The 22,925-nt window shown below is 39.7% G+C and overlaps 1 long non-coding RNA gene across 2 annotated transcripts in view; it reads left to right on the forward strand.

The window, feature by feature from the left end:
• Nucleotides 1-21,979, forward strand: part of LOC309612169 — a 41,597-nt gene extending 19,618 nt beyond the window's left edge. The window contains exons 2-3 of one of the 2 annotated variants that reach the window (XR_014235023.1): nt 2,860-2,921; nt 4,376-21,979. This is a non-coding gene — a long non-coding RNA (uncharacterized lncRNA). Of the gene's footprint in view, nt 1-2,859 lie in introns of both variants that reach the window. The other variant, XR_014235022.1, reaches the window with a different exon arrangement.
• Nucleotides 21,980-22,925: the final 946 nt, after the last annotated feature.

Genomic DNA, 22,925 nt, shown 5'->3' on the forward strand with positions numbered 1-22,925 from the left:
AGGAAGACTCATATCTCCCAAAGTTGAATCCAGCTTAAAATAAAATGAGGATAAAATTAGGTCATACATGTCAATAATACGCGGGGAATGTAAGAACTCAATACTCGTTGTGTTCTCTACTTTTCTGGGTCCCTTCAAAGTCAAGCCCTGTGCTAGGCATATAACATTATAGTATATGTTCATCATGTCCTGTTAAATCAGCAAATGAATTGATGATGTCCACATGAAACAAAGCCCATTGGCAGTCTTAGCTCCTCTTAAGCAGAGCTGGGAGCTCTGGAGCCTGACTCAACAATGTAAATTAGGTCAGTGTTTGTTTCTGTTATTTACAAATGAATTCAATTGTACTCTCAGTTGATCATTCTGATTGGTCCTGCTGAATGGGGACTTAAGTCAGTTACATAGAAAACCTAAGTATTCTGCCCATCTCAGAATGAGCCAGAGGCTGAAAAATGACCAAGAGCATCCAATGATTGATTGAATGACCTCAACAGGACAGAGGAAAGGAAGAGCCTGCATGTCTTTGGGCAGGGGATTTAACATCTCCAAATCCCAACCTCATTATCTGTGAAATAAGGATGGATTATAAAAATAATATAAGGATAATAACAATACTAAAATAAGCTACCATTTGATGAGTTACTACCAGGTCCTGGACCTTTAACAGAGAGTGTCACATTTAAAAATTTTCTTTTCCTTCTCTTTCTCTTTCTCCTTCCCCTTTTATGAAGGTTAATTTTATGTGTCAAATAGCCCAAATACTTGGTCAAATGTGTCTGTGATGTTTCTGTGACGTGTTCTTTTTTGGATGAGGTTAACATTTAATTGGTTGAACTTGGAGTAAAGCAGATTGCTCTTCATAACGCAGATGGGCCTCATCCAATCAGTTGAAAGCCTGAATAGAACAAAAGTCTGACCTCCACTGAACAAGAAAATATTCTGCCAACAAATGGCCTTTGAAATTGAATTGCAACTCTTTCCAGTCTCCAGACGACCAGCCCACTCCGTCAGATTTTGGACCTGCCAAGTCTCCACGGTCACATAAGCCAGTTCCTTAAACTAAATCCCTCCCTCTCCCTCTCTCTCTCTCTCTCTCTCTCTCTCTCTGATGTTGGCCTGTTTCTTTGGAGAACTCTAATACAACCTTTCTTTCTTCTTTATTTCCCTACTTTCATACCTACCCCCTTCTTTCCTTATAGATTAGAAAATTGGTTCATGGAAATAACATAAATTGACCAGGGTCTACTGGCTTGTAGACTAAATTTCAAGTCTATCTCCCTCCAAAGACTCTATGGCTGCCACAGCTCCAGTTAGTGAATTGTGACATGCTGTGCAAACAAATGGGCCCTCTTTTGGTGGGTCCTGTACCACAGAGCACATCTGGCTGTGGTTTCTCATCTCTCATCAATGCTGCACCTGCAGGAACTTCCATGAAACAGTCAAAGACCCTCGCAGATCTGCAGGGCTACAGAGAGCCTGCCACCAAGTATTATGTGTCTCCTTTGTTGTATTTTGCAAATAAAGCAGACATTTTACTAGTGTTAATGTATCATTTCATGGAGAAAAGTACATCTTATGAGTGGATCAAAACTACATAAGGTGCAGTCAAAGACACATGCCTCTTCAAGCTCTCATTTCTCTCTTTTCCTCTCCATCCCTATCTCACTGCCTGAGTTCATATTTCCATCAACTCTTCAAGAGTGTTCTCTTCCTCTGCTCCTGCCAGCAGCATGTTGCCTACAAACCATTTCCCACAACATAGACAAGATGATGTGTTTAAACTGGAAATCTGACTACACTACTTCCTTCTCCCCCAGGCAAAAACCTACCAATTGCATGATTGTTCATAGGATCAAGGCCAAGCTTCTCAGTAATATAAACTCCCCATTATCTATTTTCTGCCTTAATATCATTTCTCACTAACCCTCTGTCTTACCTTATGCTCCAACCATAATTGATGAAGGGTATTTTCCCTGTGGTAGGTTCTATTATTTTTTAAAATATTCAGTGCCACTCCTTATTAGACACCTCTATGTGGTGCATTAAACAAATCCAGCCCTTGGCCATGTGACCTGCTTTGACCAATGAAATGTAACAGAAAGTGACAAGTAGCACTTCTGAGCCAACATGACATTTTACCACATGCCCTCTTTGTCTTCTGATCTACATGTTCCAGGCAGGGGCTGCTTCTTTAGCCTGGACTCCAGAATAAAGATGTTGTGGAATCAACCCTAAATCAATCTGTGATCATTATGTGAAATGAGCAAGAAATTCAGGCTTATTGTAAACCGCTAAAATTTTAGGGTTGCTTGTGATCATCGCATGACGGTCTGTGCTGACTAAACCCTCTCTCATTCTGAATTAGGTAACCCTTCTTTTAGGATTCACTGTGCCATGCACTCTATTTTTATCACAGCACTTATCACATTAAACGGCATTTGATTTTACACACTTGTCTTCTTTATTAGTTAGAGAAGCCCTCAAGGACAAGAGATTGTGTGCATATTTACCAATGTACTTCCAGTGCCCAGAACAGACTACATATTGGAACATGTTGTCTAAATGTTTTGAATCAATCTCTTGACCCACAAATCTTGCTTAAATACTGATCAATTGAATTAATAGCAATCAAAGAGATTATTATCAATAGCTAGGATCAGAAAGAGATATTGAGTATGTAATTAAGATCAGAAAGGTAGGCATTATAGAAATAGACAGAGTTTGGCATCTTCCAATAGTAATTATGGTGTATAGTATGGAGGGAAGAATTCTGTACATGGTATCGGGGTCAATATGGAGCCATTCAAAAGACTCTTCCACTGAACTCCTAAGCCATGTGGATTCACTTTTCCTTTACAGTTGCCAAGAAGAAAAGTAACATTCACAACATCCTTGCCTTTAAAGGAAGACGAGATTTGATTGTAAGTAAAATATATAATAAAAAGATATCAACTTTCCTTCAGTCAGTGATGCATAATAACCCTCCTGACACTTGCCCTTCTGCCTTGGCTGACCTGAGGTGTCACTCTCTGATATCTGCTGTTAATTCTGTTCCCTTTTGTCCAACTTCTTTTGCCTTGTTTTAATGTTATCCTGATACCAGCAATTTACATTGCCCATATTGGTAGATACCAGGACACTTGCAATGTATAAGAAGCATCCACAGGAAGACCCATTTCTTGAAAATCAAACCCTACTAAAAATGCAAGAATAGATAACTGATTCATGAGTTCCCTTACTGATTTAAAAATGAACATTGAGGGGTGCTGGGTGCTGACCAGATGCTAGCATCCCTACCTGTGGATTCTTCCCATTCTACCAACTGGTCATTGAGAAGATATCCTGAATCTTTTTTTACTTGAGTTTTGCCATCTGCTTTCCCATAACATAAGCTAGTCAGAGACAGGTGTGCTTTTGAAATGATTAAGCTCACACACCTTATTTGACTGGGGTCAAGTCTGAACTGACTCACTCAAGGTCAAACAGTGAATTTGTCACCAAAGCCAGGACTAGGACCAGAGTATTTTGTGTCCTAAACTTTATTTCCCTCCTTCTTCCCTTCATTTAAAAATATTTTTTGAAGGATTTGTTGAAAAGACTATCAAGGAGAGTCAAGGAGCTTCTATCATGTTTTTCAGTAGTCATGTAAATGATTTCATACTAACATCTAAGTTTATTTATTTGGATTTCAATATATGGTGTGTACATCTCCAAGAGGTACGGCTCTGAAGCAGTGGGAATCAGACCTGGGCTGGTGCCTTGGCTCCCTCCTCATCACTGCATGTTCTCAGACAAGTCACTTAAGAAATCAGAGCCTCAGTTTCCATACCTGTTAAGCATGTAAAAGTTACCTACCCATTGTGAGGGTTACATAAGAGAATGTCTGAGAAAGGGCCTCTGACACTGACAAGAGACACACTACTGCAAGCTATTGCTATGTCGGATGTGTTAGTATGTGAGATTTAAAAATATGTATTTTTTTCCTCTCCTCATTAGTTACAGCATGTGATTTCTCAGTAAGAACATTCCCTTTGTGACTTTCATAAAAATCACTGTGATTTCCTAATAAGGAAATATATACAAAGTCTCCCCAAGACCTCTGTTTCCTACCACTAAGGGGCTGCAGAATCCGGGAGTAATCACTGGGGCTATCATGCTAATTGCCCACTCATGTTTCTGATGGGCAGCTCAAAGCATCCAAAAAATAAAACAAAACAAAAAAGGAATTTTTGTAAGAGTTTTAGGTTTGCATTTATAAAGGCTTTCATTCCAATCAACATCATGACAAATTCCAATGTAGACCAGAAAAATATATGGTTGTTCAGCCAAAGGTCAATTGTGATTGATTGATTGATTCATTCATTTCTTCATTCAGCACAGATGTGCCAGTCCCTGGGATGCAAAGATGAATTGGAATGCTTCTGCACTTAAGGTGCTCACAGGCTAGTAAGAGTAGGAGATGCACAAGCAAGTAGGTGCAAAGGTACGTTATAGATTCTCTCGTGGAATTCTGCACAAGGACTTGAATAAAATTCTCTTGAGGGGAGAGAAGAAGATAACAGGTCAAGAAAGCCTCCTTAGAAGGGATTGAAAATCAAATAGATATTTGTCAGACAGGTGTACCAGGACAGAAGAGGGAGCCAGATGGTCTCTCAGAAAGTGGGATACATGTGATCATGAACATGGGAGTACAGAAGAATTTGAGGGATAAGAAACAGATCCTAATGTCTAAGGCCACGTAAGATAGTGGGGAGGGAGAAGGGAGATAAGAATGAGCAAGAAGAAAAACTGGAGAAGCACATAAAGGCCTTCTTGGTAAGTGAAGTTGGGGCTATGAACCAGGAAGGGAGAGCAGGGCTGGATTTTAGAGATGTTTAGGAGGTAGTGTCATGGGACGTGTCCCTGTGGGAAGGAGTCCAGGATGACTCGTAGATTTCCAACTTGATCTACTGGAAACATGGTGGCACTCAGCTGAGGAAGGAAATCCAAGAGGAAGAAACTTTTTGATTTGTATTCTTTTGATTCCAAAAAATAAAATCAGTTTCTTATTTATTGGTTTGCAAAGACTTTTCTTGGCTGGTAGCTCAGGACACCATAAAAGAACACTTGACCTTATTTAAATTCATTAACAAAAAAATTGTTGACAGCAGCAGGAAGAAGCATGGGTAAATAAGGGGAGAGAAAAAAATAAATGGAAAAATGTAATCTATGGAGTTAGACAGACCCAGATTCAAATTTTGGCTGGGTCACAGACGAAAATTTGATGTCAAGGACAGTTATTTAACTTCTCTCAGTCGTGAGAACACACCTAGGTTAATGCTAGGCTAACTTAATATGCTAACGGATATAAATGCTGAAAGTGTTGGAGAAACTTTCTGCCTTCTTCCAGCCCTCCCACTCTTCCTCACTTCTGTTGTATTTGATGTATCCCAGATTCCCAGGCTAAACTTGGAGGAACCTAACTTCCTCCTGCATCCCAATAATTCCCTCTCTACTCCCATCCTCTCATTCTTACGTCAGCAATCCCTGGGGGATAATTGGCATTTACTACCTTATACAAGATGGGGTTTCTTCCTCTAAGACCTTCCTCTGCTGATGTTCTCCCAGGTTGTCTGCCTGCTCACTCTCTCTCCAGCTCTCTAACACATTTAAATTCTTTATTTCCTCTGACATTTTTTTTTTTTGACCTTATAACACGCTCATGTTTCCTCCAATTTAGAAAACACAAGTCAAAACAAACCAGCATTTCTAAAAGAGGCTGCCACTTCTGTGCAATGTTTTTCCTCCTGGCCGTTCTGTCTGGAGCAAAACGCTGCAGCATTCATACATATCCTCTGAGCGTCACTTCACACTCATCCCTAATCCTCCTGTGCGTGGATTCTGTACTGAACTGAAGATAGATTGGTGTGTATCTTCCCAGCTCAGACCCGGAAGAGGCACCAACTGGAGCTTTGTTGCCCGGGAGCTAGTAAGGAAAGCCAGGATACAAAACGTCAGGAGGTAAATCTGAAGAAGCCAGAATGCGAGGAAACTGGAGGCGCCATCCACACTAGACTAAGAAACCAGGGGAGAATGGGCACAGGAGCAGAAAATGGCAACTTGGCTTATAAACGTACATGGGAAATTGGTTAGGGCAGTAGATATTGAGTAGTTGTCTGAAGTAGGCATTTTCTACCTCTTTTATGATCGGGCAAATGGATCCGTTCTGAGAAAAAAGCTCATAGAAAACCCAGCATACAAAGCCTATGGGGGCTGTTCTTGTTTTTACTGGGTGTGAAGAGCTTGGCTGACTGGCCTGCCTTCAAGGGCAAGGGCAGAACAGAGAAAGCCCTTTAAGGCTGCCATGGTTACCCCATGGCCTGGGCAGGCACCTTTCCTCCATCTCTTCTCCTCCATATCTCTACTGCTCTTAACAGTGTCTCTCTCTCCACTAACCGCCCCCCCATATTTATCATCCTCTGCTCCCCTGCTTTGGTCTCTAGGCTTTAGGGCAATGCACCACGCTGGTCACTTAATATTTCTCTAATCCTGCTTCTCTGCACTTTTCACTGGCTTCATGTTTGCCTCATCCCATTGCAATGGCTGCTAGAACTCTGTGCTCCCCTTTCTTTATACCATTCTGCTCTGGAGAACTCATTCCAGCTATCACGTCAATGCAAAGACCATCCATAATTACATCCCTAATGCCAAGGCAGCCTAAATGATTAACCGAACACCCTGCTGCATTATGATTCAGCACATCAACCCCGAAACCCAGTCTCTGTCTCCAAACATCTCCCTTCCCTCCCATCTGCCTTCCTCTCCCTGTTCATGCAGACCTGCCAACCACACTTGACTTCTTCCCCTGCCCAGGTCCCCACATTGGCCAGTGGAATGGTCTTGTCTGCTCTTCTTTAAGAATTTGTTGCTTTTGTTGTTGTTTGCTTCTGTCATCTTGTCTCCATCCCCACCGCCTCTGACTTTGCTCTCAACTGGATTCATCGAGTGATCTCTCTTACCTTTTATCTCCATGTCTGGGTTTCCTCTCTCTCACTGTGCTACGACAGTCTGATATTCTACTAATGATGGAGCCCAAGCTCAGGAAAGTTGAGTGATGGTTCCAAGACTACACACCATGAAATTGGCAAAACCAGGCTCAAACCCGAGTTTTCTGCCTCCAAATTCTATGCTCTACAGTTAACATTTCTGTAATTGGGATGTTTCTTGTAGTATGTACTTACCCCAGAAAAGGTGGGGACCCTATACCCTTGAAATTGGTGAAGAATTAATCCTAAGTGTGTTCACTTAGGTTGCTGGAAAAATGGTGGTGGTTTAGAGGAAAGGAGCAAAATGAGACCTGCAGAAAGGCATCTCAGTGTGACTCCTTGGGGGGACAAGAGGAGCAGTGGAAGGAGGCCCTTCACATTTGATTCTAACAATTCTGTGACCCTCACCCATTTTATATTCGAGTAACTTCAGACTCAGAGAAGTTAAGAAAGTTTCCCCAGGTCACCCAGCTAGTAAGTGGCAGAGACAGGTGTCTCATCCTCTTTGTCTCCAGAATTGGTTTCTCCCTACTCCCCCATCTTCCTTAAAGGCTGGGAACTGTTAACACACACACACACACACACACACACACACATATATGATTAATAGATTAAATCACCATCTCTCTTTCTTAGTACCTAAATCATTTCTCCTGATTCTTTGTCTGTACCATGTTCTTTATGCCTGAGTCCCCAGGATAAAATTATAAGGAAATGTGTCTTTTCAACATGATTGTAATAACCTCACCTTGTTCTCCCCCATGAAGTACTTAGCAAAGTTATTTGCACACAGTAAGGCTTTAAAACTGTGTGCCCACGTTGTTTTGTTCTTCTCTCATTTTGACTGCAGGAACCCATTTGCACTGTGGAGTTCAAGGTATCGGGTAGGATGAGTGGTCCAGTCTTTAATCACTTCCTTGGCTGACAGACCTGTGTCTGCAATCTCCACCTCTAGAGCCCTGTAGTCAAGCCCTTCCCCAACCTTCCCAGGGAGCAAGTTCCTGCCAGTCAGCTCATTTACATCATAATAAGAGTCCATCTCTATCTTTTTATCTTGAAAAAAAAAATAATAAGTGCCTTGACAGTTATTCTTCCTTGATGAGATGTCTGATAAGCTGTCTGTCTTAGACACAAAGTTACTTTATCACAGTGTTTTACAAATAAGAAGAAAATTGTCAAGATCCAAATAAAAGTGGTGTCTACCTCACCAGTCCGGACATTCCCCAGGAGAGCCAAGCAGAGCGGTGTCTCTGAAGTGGAGCCTCGGGGCGGCTGGAGCCTGGACAGAGGCTGATGGGACACACCCAGAAGAGCCAGTTAAGGAGGGGTCTTGACTGGGGCAGACCTGCCCCCTTAAAGACAGTACAACATCATGCAAAGCGGCTACATCAGTCTCGGACTTGAATTCAAATCCCCATTCAACTTATTCATTTTGGACAGGTCTAAACTTTTCAGGCTCAGGTTAAAGGGGGGAGTGGGGGCGGGTTGTATTGGGAGTCTGGGATTAACAGATGTAAACTATCATATATAGGATGGATAAACAACGAAGTCCTGCTGTATAGCACAGGGAACTATATTCACTAGCCTGTGATAAACCATAATGGAAAAGAATGTAAAAAAGAAGGTATGTATATGTATAACTGAATCAATTTGCTGTACAGCAGAAATTAACACAGCATTGTAAATCAACTATAGTTCAATAAAAAATCTGTTTTTATAAAGGGGAAAAGAAGCTATCATTTATGAAGAGCTGTGCCGGGCACTTTGGTAGTTATCTTTACAAATACCACCTCACCTTATCCTCACAAACTTATACATTAGAGATCATTTCCCCTCCTTTTCAGGTTGTTGATTTTTTTTTTTTTTTTGGATAACTACCTTTATACATTAGAGATCATTTCCCCTCCTTTTCAGGTTGTTGATTTTTTTTTTTTTTTTGATAACTACCTTCCACAATATCTCCCTTATTTTTTCTCCAAGTAGCCTAGGATACCACATCCAACATATTTCTACCTTTAATGAGTAGGGTATATGGAACCTGAATTTTTCTGAGCCCTTCCTAGGGGTCATGTGCTGTGTCAGGCATTTTATATCCTTAGTCTATTCTTTAAAAAAAAGAAAAAACTATTTTATTCTGCTAAGAACACAACATGAGATCGACCCTCTTAACATGTTTTTAGGTGCACAATACATTGTTGTTGACCATGGGTTGACCATTGCTGTTGTTCTGTGGGTCTCTAGAGCTCATGCATTTTACTGAACTGAAACCTCACGCATGTTGACCAGTAGCTCCTCACTTTCCCCTCTCTCCAGCCCCTGGCAACCACCATTCCATTCTTTGATTCTATGCATTTGACTATTTTATACTTGATACACGTGGAATGATGCCATATTTGTCTTTCGATGACTGGCTTATTTCACCTGGTGTAGTGTCCTCAGGGTTCATCCATGTTGTTGCAAATGGCAGAATTTCCTTCCTTTTTCTGGCCACTGTGTGTATATTCCACATTTTCTTTATCCATTCATCCTTTGATGGACTCTTAGGTTGTTTCCATACCTTGGCTCTTGTGAATAGTGCTGCAATGAACCTAGGAGTGCTAAAATTTCTTCAATATTGATTTCTACATCAGGCCTGGAGGCAAATATAACCCCCATTGGCAGAGGAAAAATGTTCAGAAAGACTCCATCTCTAAACTAGAGTTACCCAGTTAACGGTGGCCAGGTCTGAGTTCATACTCAAGTCTGGCTACCTCTATAGACTTTGCCCTTCATACAACATCGAGGTCTTCCTCCTTTTTTCTTTTTTTTAAAATTAATTAATTAATTAATTAATTTTTGGCTGTGTTGGGTCTTCGTTTCTGTGCGAGGGCTTTCTCCAGTTGTGGCAAGCGGGGGCCACTCTTCATCGCGGTGCGCGGGCCTCTCACTGTCGCGGCCCCTCCCGCTGCGGAGCACAGGCTCCAGACGCGCAGGCTCAGTAGTTGTGGCTCACGGGCCCAGTCGCTCCGCGGCATGTGGGATCCTCCCAGACCAGGGCTCGAACCCGCGTCCCCTGCACTGGCAGGCGGACTCCCAACCACTGCACCACCAGGGAAGCCCCCTCTTTTATTTTCTTATTGTCTCTTCCAGGACTTATAAAACCTTTATAAATGTTTCATCATTCCTGATTAAAGATACAATTTTATAAGTCACATCAGTCAATCTTTATTAAAATCTTCTAAAAAATTCCAGCTTGTGATACTGGAATTTGTATTGAAATTTCCAGCAGTTTGTTTTTTTTTTTTTTCTTTAATTATGCTAATTGCTATTTCTAAGCATAATTAGCATTTTGAATTATTTAGTGTAATTATGTCAAACAACATGTTTAATTTGTCATGTCAAGTATAATAATTAGTAATAATTCTTGAAAGGATGTCATTACAAGTTTGAGGTATTTACAAGGGATAATTATGTCAAATGTGATAATACTCAAGAGTAATACTAGAGTTTATAAAAAGATATTGCTGCAAATATTTGGAAAGTTTAATGTTGTGGTCATTTTAAATATTTTTGTTCTTCAACAAAAGTCAAATCTATCATGGTTTAGTGGTCTGTTTATCAGTTAAAGGAATAAAAATGAGATCTTAGATTACAGCTGAACTAATATATAATCCATCAAGTGTTCTCCCCGCCTCCCCCCTTTTTTTATCTCCAGAGTGAATAGTAATGCTTTTCCATATTAAATAGTTATACTTAAAAAATGACTCTGGGAAAATAAGGACAATCCAGAAACAAATGGAGTTCCTCCAAATATGGAAATTTCAGGCTCAGATAAGAGGTAAGCTAGGTTAAATGACCCAACCATTTCATGGCTGCATGGCTTGCCATATCACTGACATATTTAATTTTCAATGACCTTGCTACCGTCATGGAGGGGAAATGAGATGATGCTAAATTGTTTTGTAGTTAAAGGTGGTCAACAAGTGCACCCATTTCATCATTATGTGGATATTACAGACTCAATCTAGAACAGCACCAGGAAAATAAAAAATTATAAGTAGTTCTAGTTGTGTCATCACTGAGCTGATCTGGGTGGTCCTGTACGAGCCATTTTACCTCTCTGGGCTTTAGTTTCCCCACCTAAAAAATAAGGAAAATAATACAAATTTCAGTAAGAGGAGTCAACAGAGTGGTTGGGTTAAGCCAATGTTCACTGAGTGAGTTAATAAATGAATAAGCTTTGGCATGATGTCTAAAATAAGAGCTAGTGAAAGGTAATAGAAAATATTCAGGATTTGAATTCAGGCAGAAATGGTTAAGTTATTCATTCATTTATTAATGCTACCATAATTTATTGATCATTGCCTAGGTACCAGGCCCTTGGCTAGGATTTGGGGGTGTGTGTCAGTGAACTAAATTAACACAGATGTATTTTCCTTATGTTCTAGCTCAGTATTTCTCAAGGTGTGATTGAGAATGCATCAGAATCAGGCAGGGATGTTATAAATGAATAATTACACTGTGCATGTTAAAAATGGGCCACACCCTGACCTGCTAAATTAGATTCTCTAGGTATGGACTTTGGGCCTTGCTTTTTTTTTTTTTTTCTTTTTCTTTTACAAATATTTGATTTTTACAGTGCTTAAAGTTTGAGCATTACTGGAGTACATGTTGACTAAGTTACAAGCCAAGTGTGTGAACTTGGAGTAGTTACTCAACATCTCTGTAAAGCAAGTTCATCATCTGTTAAATGGGACGAGTACTACACACCGCAGAACTTAGTGGTGGGAACTATAAATCATCTCCTTAAGGTGCCTAATAGGTACTCAGTTAATGTTCAGTGATTTTTTCAAAGGAAATGATTTTACAGGTACCTGTGATCCCAGAAAGGACATGAACATGTGATTTTCTTAAAGCAAGTCATATTTTAACTATAGTAACAAATTTTTCCATTTAAAATGAACAACGAGAGTTCCCTGGTGGCCTAGTGGTTAGGATTCCAGGCTTTCACTGCCGTGGCCCGGGTTCCATCCCTGCTGGGAGAAGATCCCACAAGCTGCGCAACACAAGAACAACGACATCTCAGGTCTATCAGTTCTGTCAGCTTAGATTTCATGTGACACAGTTTCAATTCAATTGGACAATGATTTATCAAGTTCCCACTCAAATGTAAGGGTGCAGAGGTGTGCAGTGGGGTTCTTGACTTCCAGCAGCTCATAATCCTGTTGGGGATACAGACCTGTAGGTATCTGTCATGGTCCAAGCAGGGAAACAAGCCGGTCAGGGTGTTATAGGAAATGGATTATGCAAGGGTGAAAAGCAGAAAGGGGAGGGGCAATACAGAAATTGGAAACAGCAGTAAAAAGCTCCCACCTCTCAGCTGGAAGGACAAAGGGAGGAGGTGGAGTGACCAGAGTAAGGGAGCAGGGGTCCCCTGGCACAAGCTGAAACCATAAGCTTCCCTGGGGGAGCTGGATATAGAGCAGACAGAGTGAGCTGCTGCCGGGAACACCCTTTGAGACAAAGCACAGAGGAGACAAAGTTCTGGCTTTGCCCTTTTTCTCCCCCTCCCATGGCTTGTCATTCCCTCACGTTGACAGAATCCAAGCTGAAGCATCTGAACGAGGACCCGGGAAATGGAGCCTGAATGGGGTCAGCCTTCCTGCCACACAAATCAGGGGAAGGAGAGGGCAAGATTCAATGTGAAGGCAAATGGCAGGACTGACACATAAGGGAGATTTAACGCAAGAGGCTGCACTAAGTGTTAAGATAGAGGTGTGTGGGGAGAGAGAGAGGACAGCCGTGTCCTATAGGAGCCAGGCTGGCTGCCCAAGCAGAGCCTTGCAAAGGGACAGAAATGCGATGAGATCACCATGGTTTGGCATCTTCCTTACAGATTTTCCGGTTGAGAGTCTGTGTTTTGCCAAAGCGCCCTTAAGTGATAAGACTCAGGGGTTCTCAAGCTGCCCGTCAAAACTTCAGGCAATGGAAATGAAAACCAGACCTTGTTATTACTGATGTACAAGGAAGGATACCTTTTGTAGGATACTCATGTCTAATGTATGTCTAGTCTCCCCTTTTAGTGACAGGTATTTGGGAAGCTAAGTTATAATTAGAAGTGGTTCCATGGGTCTAGAACCAGGATGAGGGGGAAACTGAAGAATCTTAAAACTGAGTGTAATTCAGCGACATCTCTTCTGTAGGATAACTGTATTTCTTCTCACTTAAGAGGCCACCAAATGGAAGAAGAACCACCAAGAAGCAGGAGGAGGAGGGAAATGGAGAAGGAGGAAAAGGAGGAAGAGGACAAGAATGCTGTCATCACGTGATGATACACCGTTTCTTTACCACTTTGAATTTTTATTTTAAACTTATTGAAAAGACTATTTTATAATGTTTTAGACGCTGAAGCGAAAACAATATGAGTAGCCAAGTCCAAGTTCATGAATGCACAGTCAGTGACAATTACAATATTAATACTGCCTTGCTGACAGTAATTTTCAGTCTCTCTCACTTCAGATGCATCTGGATTTTAGAGCTGGTAAGTGTTTTTAAAAATGCACATTAGACCTGTTGGAAAAGGGTAGCTTCAAGAGATAGGAAAAGCTCTTTAAGTTTCTCAGCAGCTAGAGAGAATTTGTGTTAACACTCACTTCACCTTGCTCTTGGATTCTCCCTGGTCTGACCTCCAGGCGGATACCTCTCCATTCTGCCCATAGAGAAAGAATCAATACAATAGTTCAGTTTCACTTTCCTTAGGCAAAATCACACTTGGCTGTCTACAATCAGGCTAGGCATCTCTAAATCCCCCTGGCCTTCTATTTACAGAACTAAATTTGGACTGCCACTAGAGGTGACTGGTATCACCCGTGACATTTTAAATCTTCTTTATTTCAGTTTTCTTTATTGCAATCAGGAATTTCTGGAGTGCTTTACTGTCAACTGCATGAAGACAGATCTATTTAGCATTTTTAACTTATAAGTATCTTACAGCCAAATATAGATTTCCCCCTCCCCTGCATTTTCTTATTCGACCCTCATGAAAACGTTGTGAGGAGGGCAGACACCTAAGATTGCATGGTTGTTATTACCTTTTTTAGGCAGAGGAAGAAACAAAGCATCTGCTCTTTCTTTTGCCAGCTGCCTGAACTCTACAACTCTTTACAACCTGGGTAGAATATTGTCTCTAAACAGAAACCAATGACTTTATCTGGTGGGCAACCAAATAAAAGGTGATCTGTTACATCGCTGGGTTGGAAAAGAAAACCACATGGCTGTGTTCGAGTGAGAATGTGCTGGTCTCTACCATGGAATCTTTTGAAGGGATTTTCAAGGGCAGTTGGACTATATTTCACTTTCCACCTATGTTAACTTCATAACTCCACCTCCACCAGAAATATGCCTTTATTATATGTCACCGGAAAGACACAGATGAGGCCTCATGCAGTGTATATATTATCCTGGACTCAGTGAGCGCTTAATACCTCCCAGGCACCATGCCAAGCCCTTCACAGGCATTAACCCCAATCCTTTCAGCAATCCTCTGCACTAGATGTTATTATTCCCACTTGAAAAGGAAATGAAGAGAAAGCAGCCATCCTGCTAAGCACTGTTCAGCCAGGAAAGGGAAGAACTGGATTTCTAGCCTGGGTCTGACTGGTTCCATGACCCGTGCTTTTTTATCTCTTTCACATTGATTCCTAGAAGAAGCCCAGAGTTATACTAAGGGGCTACAATTTGCTGCATGACTCAGTCTGGAATCCATTTCTTAGGCCTCCTAAGAAGATTTCTCTTTGTAATATGGGATTTTGGAACTCCTAATTCTAACATGTGCAATTCTGCATTATAGCAGGCAGGCTGGGGGCTTGGGATCGCAGAATGGGTCAGTAGAAGTAGGCACAAACCAGAGAGAATGTTCTTGCCTAGCATACGGTCCTTTGCAGGTCTTCTGCCGAATCTTCTATTATCCTGTTATCCTCCCTGAAAACAAGGATGATGGAGGACACAAGGAGTGAGCAGTTACCTATACTATATGCCTGTTGCGTTGTGAGTAGCATGTAACGGTGCTGGCAAACTTGTGCGGATGTCAAATCTATCATCTCCTTTGACTGCACTGCTTTTAGGTCACTCCTCTTTGTCCTTGACTACATCTAAAGACCAGGCTTTGGGCCAAAACCTGCTCTGGCTTCAAAGAAGAGGTTTGCTTGTGGATTCTATTTATGTGAGAGATGGTTTATCACCCATACGCTTAAAAGATACAATGAATGTGTCAGGCCGACAGGTGCACACACGTACAAGGAGAGACCAGAGACGCTACTGCCAACATGTGCGAGTGTCATGGGGTCACAGAATTAAAGCCAAGGTTAGTGATAAATTTAGTCAAGCTCCTTATTTTACAGAGAAAAAAAATTTATGGTCCTAAGCTAGCAGCTTGCACAGGCCTAGATCTAGGAAGTATTTAACCAGTATCTGGAGAGCCACTTTAGCCATAAATTCATTAATTCTAACTCTACTGGATTTCTGCCTGATAATCATAGAAACTTCCCATTTCCACTATTTGCTTTTGCACTTGCTTTGTTGCATGAAATGCCGCCATTTTTCTGACCACCCGCTTCTTGTTGGACTGACAAACTCCTACTCTTTCTTCAAATGCTCAAATGTTTCTTCTTCCCTGACTATTCGGGGCAGGGGTCGGGGGCAAGGCTGTCTGTCTTTTCCCAGGGCTGCCACCATCATTGATTTACATGTGCTTTGCACATATGTGGATCATTTGCAATGCATCATTTCCCATTGATCCCTTTGGTTTCACAGTGAGTTGTTCATTCTTCACTTGCTCACCCAAGTGCCCACCACAGTTTCTGGGACATTGAAGCTCCTTAGTAAATATTTGCTGAAAAAGTGTTCTTCACATACTTCATTGATGTATTTCCTGCTTTGTTCAGATATCATTTAAAGGAGATTGAAAGGAAGGAGGAAATGTGAGGAATGAGAGAGGGAAGAGAGAGAAGGAAACAGCAAATTAGAAGGAGAGTCAAGAAACAGAAGTTGGGAAGTCATGAAAGATGAAGAATAAGACGTGGGTGTTCTGGGGCCAGCCTCGGGTCACTGCTCCCCAAGGCTTTGTGCTGCCTCTCGCACTTCAGAGGGCTGTGCAAGGACACAGGAGAGGAATGAGGGCCAGGACTGGGTTTTACTTCTGACATGGCGGTGGGGTTAATCACGTAAGGATTCCGGGCCTCCCAGCCTTTCAGGGCTAAATGCCCCATCCCACTGTCACACCTCGAAGCTCTTCTGCACATTTCATGGGGACCACTGAACTGTGTGACTGGGGAGGCATAACTTTCCCTCTCCTTTTCTCTGTGTTGACTTTATGGTTGGGTTTGTGAGAGCTTTTCTCTTTCTGCAGCTTCCCCACATGCCCATCTACCCGCAGGTCAGTTCCTTACGTGCATTTCTGGAAGACAGTAGGCCTTCCAAGTGCTAAGGAATACACACCAAGGCACTAGAAAGAGCTGCCTTTCCTCCCACTGTAAAACAGTTCTGAGGGACACTGTTAGGTCTGGAGGGACTTTTTGCTCTGCTGAGTTCTGTTCAGCGAAGCTGTCATTGCTTTTCCTTCAGGCTGTCTAGCTTTATGCCAACTAGAACTAGCATAGCTGTTTAACATTCATATCCTGTGGCTTATTTTGGACAATTGAATCAATATTTCATTAGAAAATTGTTTTTTGAGTCTACTGGAAATGTGATTTTTAAAAGATGGATTGCATTTTTAAATAGACTTGTTCTTAAAAACCATACTAATTATTTTTATTTACAGTAAGCTAAACATAGTTAAAACACAGACTTGATAAGTTCTGGCATATATGTGTGTGTGTGTGTGTGTGTGTGTGTGTGTATCTTGTGAAACCATCACCACAATCAAGATAATGAAAATATCCATCACCTAGAAATTTCCTCATGCCCCTTTGTAATCTCTCTTTCCTGCACTGCATCTCTTTGTACCTCTCCCCTCCACACTGATGTGCTTCTTCTCACTATACATTAATTCACATTTTTTAGAATTTTATCTAAATGGAATCATACAGTATGTGCTCTGTAGTCTGCCTTCTTTCACTCAGCATAATTATTTTCAGATTCAGTCATTGTACAGCAATATTTTGGTTCCTCTTATTCCATTGTATGAGTATACTAGGTTTGTTTATTCATTCACCTGCTATTGGCATTTGAGTTATTTCCAGGTTTCGTCTATTACAATTAAAGCTGCTATGAACGTTTTTGAACAAATCGTTTCATGGGCATGTGCTTTATTTTCTCTTGGATAGATAAATAGGGTTACAATGGGTCATATGGTAGATGCAAGTTTAACTTTTTAAGAATCTAGCTCTTAAAGTGGTTCCACCATTTTACACCACACCAGCAGTGTATGCGAGTTCCGTATCCTCACCAACACCTGGTAGGGTCATTCTTTTTAATTTAACAATTCTAATAGGTGTGTAGTGCTGCCTCACTGTGGTTTTAATTTGCATTTCCATAATGATTAATAATATAGAGATTCTTTTCATGTTCTTATTTTCCATGTGCTTATATCTTCTTTAGTGACATGCATCTTCAAATAGTTTTCTCAGTTTTTGTTTTGTTGTTGTTGTTTTTGAATCCTTTGTTTTCTTGTTATTGAGTTTTGAAGATTTGTTATGTATTCTGGATACAAGTCTTTTGTCAGGTATATGCTTTTAAAATATTTTTTTCCCTTTTCTCGGGTCTTTCTTTTCATTCTCTAAGTCTTTCAAAGAGCAAAGGTTTTTAATTTGGATGAAGTCCAACTTATCAATTTGTTCTTTTGTGGATCCTGTTTTTAGTGTCATATCTTTGCCTAACAAAAGCTCACAAAGGTTTTCTACAAGAAGTTTTATTGTTTTAGTTTCTATCTGTAAGTTGATCTTCTGTTTTGAGTTATTTTTGCATATGGCGCAGGACATGGACTTAAGTTTATTTTTGCATATGGATATCAAATTGTTGCAGCATCATTTATTGAAAAGACTATCCCTTTTCCATTGAATTGCTTTTGCATCTTTGTTGAAAATTCATTATCCAAATATCTATGGGTCAATTTCTGGACTCTATTATGTTCTATTGATCTATACTTTTCTATATTTGAACTAATACCACACTGCAGATTTACAATAAGTCAAAATCAGGGAGTGACAGTCTTCCAACTTTGTTATTGTTTTTCAAACTTATATTGGCTGTTTTAGGTCCTGTATGATTTCACATGAATTTTAGAATCAATGTATTGATTACTACTAAAATGCCTGTTGAAGTTTTGATTGGTATTGCATTGAATCAATAGGTTAATTTGGGGATAATTTACATCTTAACAATACTGAGTCTTCTGACCCAGGAACAGGGTATATCTCTCCAATTTTTAGGTCGCCTTTAATTTTTCTATGCAATGTATTTAGTTTTCAGTCTATAAGACTTTCATGTGCTTTATCATTATCATTATGAAATTATTTTCTTTATTCCCAATAATATTCTTTCCTTTAAAATATATATTTTTTGATATTAATATAGCCAGTATAGCTTTATTTTGAGTAGTGTTAGTATTTGTATCTTCTTATATCTTTTTACATTTAACCTATTTGTATCTTTATATTTAAAGTGTGTTTCTGTAGGCAGCATATAGCTGGATATTTCTTTTTTGTAAACTATGACAACCTCTACCTTTTAATTGAGATTTCTAGGCTATTTAAATTTAATGTGTTTATGTGTTTGGGTTTAAGTCTATCATCTTGCTATTTAAAATTTAAAAAAAAAAGAATTCCAACTGTCTTTTGCTCCCATTTTCTTCTTTTTTGTCTTCACTTTGGATTAATTGTGCATTTTTTCATAATTCCATTTTATCTCCTCTCTTGGTTTTTTAGCTATAACTCTTTGTTTTGTTATTTTAGTGGTTGCTATAGGATTTAAAAGTACACCTTTAACATCACAATCTACATATAAGTGATACTGTGCCACTTTGAATATAGTATAAGAACCTTAACACAATATGTTTCCATTCCTCCTCTCTCAGACTTCATGCTATTGTTGTCATACATTTTACTTATACATGTTATTCTGTATGTTATTATTTTTATTTACAGTCAGTTATCATGGAAAGTGATTTCCATAATTAAAAAACCATCTATTTCCCAGGTAGTAAGCATTTCTATTGCTCTTTATTCCTCTGCCTAGACTCATATTTCCATTTGATATTATTTTCCTAAAAGATTGAAAGGAAGCCTGAAAGACTTCCTTTAACATTTTTAGAGTGTGTGTCTGCTGGTGATGAGGCTTTCAGCTTTTGTTTTTCCAAAAATGTCTTTATTTCACTTTTGGTTTTTGAAATATATTTTTGCCGGGTATAGAATTCAAGGCTGACATTTTGTTTCTATCAGTACTTTTAAGATGTTCCTACCCTGTCTCCTTGCTTGCTCTGCTTCTGATGAGAAGTCTCTGTCACTCTTATCTTTGTTCCTTTGTATAAAATGTGTCTATTTTTTTTTTCCTGGTTGTTTTTAAGAGCTTGTGTTTATTGCTGGTTTTGAGCAATTTGATTATTGTGCCTTGGTGTAGTTTTCTTCATATTTCTTAGATCTGTAGGTTTATAGCTTCATCAAATTCAAAAAAATTTTTGCCCATTTTTTTTCAAATATTTTTTCTGTTCCCTTTGCTTTCTTCTCTAATTCAGGGACTACAAAATATATATTGAGTTGCTTAAAGTTTCCTACAGCTCATCAATGTTCTGTTCTTTTTAGTTTTTAAATTATTATTCTATCAGTGGTTTGTTTTAGTTGTTTCTATTTCTGTGCCTTTAGGTTCACTATCTTTTCTTCTGAAACGTCTAATATGACATTAATCCTATCCAGTGTTATCATTTTTCTCTCTAGGAGTTCAATTTGGCTTTTAAAAATTCTTCCATGTCTCTAACTTTGTGAATACTTGAAATACATTTATAATAACTATTTTAATGTCTTTGTTTGCTAATTTAAACCTTTGTGTCAGTTCTGGGTCAGAATCTTTGATTGGATGGAAAACATTATAAATATTACCTTGTTAGATACTTTTTTTTTTTTTTACACTCTTGTAAACATTCTTGAGCTTTATTCTGTGATGCAATTATTTGGAAAAAGTTTGATCCTTCAGAGTCTTATTTTTGTCATTCATTAGGTACATCCAGAGAAATTTAGGGCTTACTCTCCATTACTGAGCCATGACTTTCCTGAGTATTCTACCCAAAGCCCAGGGTACACTGAGTTTTTCCAATCTGGCTGGTGGAAACAGGTACTATTTCCAGCCATATGTAAGTGCTGAGCCCTGTTTCCATTAATTCTTTGGATGGTTCTTTCTCCAGTCTTGGGTAGTTTACTCACATGCTTGTCTGGATCAATATTCTGGTGAAAACTTAAAGAAGCTCCTTTGCATTTCTCCAGGATTCTCTCTCTCTTCATATCTTCCTCTTCAGTACTCTGTCCTACAAATCCTGACTTCTTTGGCTTCTCTGAAATCTCATCTTTGCTTCCCTACCCAAGAAGTTCACCACATTCTGCCTAGGTTCCTTCCTCCTGTAGCATAGTCTGCAAACTATCTCAAGGTGGTAAACTGGAAACATTGTAGGGCTTACCTCATTTGTTTTCTGTCTCTCATGGATCATTGTGTTTAGTTGCCTGATGTTCAGTGCCTTGAAAACCATTGCCTCATATATTTTGTTAGTTTGACTTTTTTTTTTTTCAAGTGGGAAGCTAAAGCTAGTTCTGTTGTTATAGCTTGGCTCAATGTAGGAGATGAATTGTGTTACTTTTGATACACAGAATTATATCTCCAATAGTATAATAAAAGCCAGAAGACAAATATAATTCAATATATATATGTGTATATATATATATATATATATATATATATTTCTATTCTAGACCTCCTTTTTAATCTTATCTGAATCCAACTAAAGTATCCTTATGGTTGTTCTGAGGACAAAGCATTATTGATTTGTGGCATGTAAAGAATTAATTTTGTATCATATTCATTTCTAACAATTATTAAACATGTGATGTTATTGTGGTACTTTGAATCACTGGGGAAATGGAATACTTTGGACATACAGAGCCAAGGAAGTCTGAGTGGATCTCTCATGGGTCCCCATCAGGACCACATTCACAAAAGGTGCTCAACAAATATGGTTGAATGAACAAATAAGGGAAGAAGGTGTGACTGTATAATGATGAGGCTGGTTATTTGGTGTGCGTATCTTCATGGATGAAGAAGAAGCCTAGTGTGGCTGAAAAAGGACACAGACTTTGGACACGGAGGAAATTGAGGTCTAATTCTAGCACCCCTGTGTATCAGGTAGGTGAGAACAAGTTAAAATATCTATGTTTCAGAGTCTTTATCTTTAGAGATAATGTTATCTATCTTGCAATACTATTATGAAGATAAAATCAGATGCGCATGAGCTACACCTACATAGAAAGAGCATGGCATGAAGTAAGCATCCAATTAATGCAAATTCTCTCTCTTACAAAGCAGCCCAGGGGGAAAGGTAAATCCTGTACATGGTTATTGCTCACAATACGCAAAGGACTGATTTAAGACGTGGAGGAATAGACTTAAGGATTTCTTCACTGAAGTCAAATCTTCGAACTTTGAGAATGGATTTGATTTTTGCAAAGAGCCAAAAAGCATTCAAAGACAAGGCAAGGAAATAAATGGAGTGACTTATCAATGGGGATAAAAATAAATGAGTACAAAAGGATGTGACTATAAAATCATGTCATACAAAGTCAAGTGTTTCATAAGCAAGCACTCTATCAATCCCCAGTTTGGGAGTCAAAAGTGTTCTGAGGATTACTACACCATAAGAATAAGCTTTCCACAAACTCTTGGAAGAAAATACATTCATGTAGATATATACCTTCCACTCTTTCAAAAAAAAAAAAAGTAAAGCAATGAAAGAAGTCTAATTTTATTACTATCTGATCACACTTTTTATAATTCCTTGTATCCATTGGAAACGTGCTTTTACATATGCTCATTTGTAACCTGAGGAAGCAGAGATTCAGGTAAGTTTTAACTGACTTGCCCAAGGTCACACAGTTGGTAATACACAAGGCTGGATTTTGAACCCAAATCATGCTCTTTTCATCATGCTACCTATCTTTTCTTTGTACCCTAGTCGAAAAACATTTCATTTTCAGAACAAAGTTAATGTAGTCAATCAACCGATAACACCAGGGAAATTATTTGGGGAAGTAAGTAATGCTACAGATTATTACTTTTCTTCCTATTAATTTTTATTCCCAGTGTTTCAAGCTGAAGATAAATTTAATCTGAAAGCATTCTTAAAGAGTGACTTCAGTTTTATGTAGCCAGGTCTTGACAGTTGGAAAACACATGCAGTGACATGAGTGAGAGTCTGAGCCCTTATCTCAGGAGTCTCCGGTGGCCTGTGGGCTCAGCGTAGAGTGGGAACTGCTTTTCCCACACCTTTTTCTCAAGCATGCAAGTGCAGAGAGCTGGGATGGTCCAGCTGCATCCAATTAGACTCCTTCAGACAGGAAGGGAGAGGAGCTACAGAAAACACTGGAATGCACAGTCTCACTTGCACTTGCCTCAGCCTCCTCACCCGGGCACGCTGAGCCCTGTTGTGGAGGAAGCCCGGGCTCTGGAATGCAGCGATCTTCACAAGGGGGACATTGTTCTCTGGAGCGGACAGTTCACTGCACTTTAAGAGTGCCCACACTGTGAGTCAGTGGGGGAAACAGATCTTGGCTCCAAACCAGCTTCACTCTGCCTTTCCTGACCCAGATGCAGAAAAGTCTGGTTTTAAAAACCATGCACCTTTTAAGATCAAATATGGGCTGTCCCTATGTCTAAATATCCTTGTTATTA

The sequence above is a fragment of the Balaenoptera borealis genome, assembly GCF_965194805.1.
Source record: "Balaenoptera borealis genome assembly, chromosome: 15".
Taxonomy (NCBI): domain Eukaryota; kingdom Metazoa; phylum Chordata; class Mammalia; order Artiodactyla; family Balaenopteridae; genus Balaenoptera; species Balaenoptera borealis.